Here is a 2947-nt window from a genome sequence, read left to right as displayed (position 1 = left end):
CGAACAGCATTTCGCTAATAGCTTTCGTGCTTTTAATATAGTATAAATATAGATCAAGAGCACCAAAAGAATATTTAACAGGTCCTCCATATATATACTATATGAACAAAACATATATATAATATAGTATAAATATAAATTAAGGGCACCAACAAAATATTTAACAGGTCCTCCATATACATACCTATATGAACAAAACATATATATATTGATTTTGACGAGGCCAATGGATCCGGTAACCCCTATCATTAAGGTACGTCCGCCCCGAGTGGAATGGTCTTAAACGAATTGGGAACTTTATAAAATGAAAAAAAGGAGCTGAAATATTCCAAATATGGAAAGAATGACCAAGTAGATGAGTAAGAAAGTAACATTTGGACGAAATCAAGATATACCAAAGGGCACGCATCTCAAGAAGAACTTTTATCTTGACTACTACTTCTTCCTTTTTAATTTTATTTGTCCATTATTCTAAAAATAGATTTTCACTTTTACTTGTTATTTTTAGCATATTAATAGAGGACAATTTCTTTTTTCCTGTTATACTCATAATATTAACTATTCATTTAAATCATTTTTTCAAATCCATAAAAAATATACATCAATTAATATGGGTATCATGGTAAATTATGCATTTCATTTATTATTTCTTTAAGGACGTGAAAAGCCTAAAGTGGACAAGTAAAAGTGAACGGAGAGAATACCAAATTGTCCAAGTATTGCAGCTACAATTTGAAGTATTTCACCTTTAATCACTCCACTAAAATAAGTAAATGCAACTCTATATTTTGCTACAGAAAGCTAAGCCCGTGAGTGAAAATAGTTGCAAAAGCATTCATTCGAGTTTTAGGCAAAGACAAGCCAATCTCCAAATCTCCATCTGAGTCTTTAGACTTGCTGAGGGACATTGATATGCTATCACCACTGTCAATAGAAACAAACTCTAGTTTTTCAGCCCTACCCCAACCAAAATCAGCAGCGTAAAAGTCAAGCTTTGGTGATCCAGCAACTGAAACCGACCGTTTCGCATCTACTTTGTCATATTCTTTAAACCAACTACCACTCAAGATCCATTCCTCGTCCTTCATCCTTTTCTGAATAGCTTCTCCAATTAATTCCACTGCAATTGTAAACCTTCTTTCCTGCTTAGTCAACATGTCTAGTTCTTGCAACGTACCCGACTATGGCATTCCCGAAATAAGATGGAGGAATTGGTGGATTGAACTGCGCTCTGCAATCTGCTGCACATCCGAATAATTCCACTCCATTCTCGTCTATCTCTTCCCCTATTGCAGCCTCTGATTTTATTATGCAAGTCCATACATAAGCACAGGTTACAGTGAAAGATGTTACATGAGTTAGGTTTGGTCGTCTTGTCAACACCAAATTCTTGAGCTTCCCGATGTCGTATCTTGTTATAATAAATGTACCTCGAACCTTATCAGGAGGAGTCACAATGTCAGACATCTTCATCATGTGCATATATTTCTTCATTTTATCCCATATAGACATCCCTACTCCATTAGGGTCTTTGATTACGGACCTATCGTAAAATGGAATGAACTCTTTGTCTAAGAATCGTTCGTCTCCATCGAATTTATTGAGCAAAGCCCACGCCCTAACGAACTTTACTATGGTAGCTCCATCACCAGCAACGTGATGGTTAGTGAAACCAATGGATATGCCATGATTTGGAAAAAGTGTCACTTGAATGGCTAATACCGGGGCTAATTGGAACCCAGGTGCATCCTTAGGTTCCGCCAGTTGAGGAATAAAGTGATAAAAATCCTTAGCATCACGGGGATGGTTACCAACTAGATAATTGAAATCCATATCACTTTCAGAAAAAATAACAGATACAGAATCTCCTGTTATATAACGTAACTCAGGATAGCCGCTCCAATCTTGTGGACAAGCAATGTTTCCAGCTAAGGGTAAATAGTGTTTGAGAGTGAGAGATAGTGAATCTTTAAGAGTAGGAATAATAGTTTGGATGAAATCGGGTCTGGAAATAGGAAGCTTGTAGAATAAAATCCGCCGCATACGGTGGAAAGCTAACCAAACATGATCAAAATATGTAAGAGGGAGTGTCAATTCAGCTGCACTGCCGGGAGATGGCGCAACTTGACATTGCTCAATCACAGACGCCATTATTGTAACGTTTGGTTAAGAAATAACACAATGGGTGTTGGATTGGCTTATCAATATATATTGTAGAGGTGAATGAACCTGTTGATTTTGATGACTCGAGAGGTGACTTCATATACATGAAGTAATAGGCGCCTTTACTGACTTTAAAATGTACGTACCTTAATTATATTGACACACAGAGTTTATATGTATGGTTAAAATGAGCTCATTTGGTCTTTATTTGTCCTAATTTTGATTGTTTCTCTCCACACGTAAGGAAAGATATCTCTGGCTGTCTGGCTGATTGGATATGACCCATCTGTGCCACATGAAAGCTGCCATTTGCTGGTTCATAGTCCAATTCCACAATCTTTTTAGGAACCTAAATGTGGTTCTTTTTTACTCAAAATACGTTTTTAAAGTGTAAAAAGAAAAGTTACATTTCTATATAAAACGCGATTATGCCTTAACGGCCGTTTGCACCGTTAAGGTAAACGTGGTTAATAACCGCGTTTTATATAGAGCGCGGTAACAAACCGCGATTTAAAGGGAGCTGAAAAGACTGCTATATAAAACGCGGCACATTACCGCATTTTAAATAAAGCGCGGTAATGGACCGCGTTTTATATATATAAATATCAGAATCCCTTCCCTTCCCCCACGTTCTGCCCAGCCCCCTTCCCCTTCATTTTTTAAAAAAAAAATGGTCCCCCCTCCATTAACAACAAAAAAAGCTCGAGTAGACCCCACCCGTCCCGTAATAAATTTCTTACTATATATATATATATATATATATATATATATATATATATATATA

At 36.6% G+C, this 2947-nt stretch overlaps 1 pseudogene across 1 annotated transcript; it reads right to left on the bottom strand.

Annotated features, from left to right (window-relative positions):
- Positions 1–701: 701 nt before the first annotated feature.
- On the bottom strand, positions 702–2211 carry LOC109213703 (annotated as a pseudogene). The gene has a single exon (XR_002066055.1). The product of XR_002066055.1 is annotated as a malonyl-coenzyme:anthocyanin 5-O-glucoside-6'''-O-malonyltransferase-like (transcript).
- Between the last annotated feature and the right edge of the window lie 736 nt (positions 2212–2947).

The sequence above is a fragment of the Nicotiana attenuata genome, unplaced genomic scaffold (genome assembly GCF_001879085.1).
Source record: "Nicotiana attenuata strain UT unplaced genomic scaffold, NIATTr2, whole genome shotgun sequence".
NCBI lineage: Eukaryota > Viridiplantae > Streptophyta > Magnoliopsida > Solanales > Solanaceae > Nicotiana > Nicotiana attenuata.
Note: the sequence above shows the minus strand (reverse complement) of the source record. Positions and strands in the feature narration are given on the sequence as shown.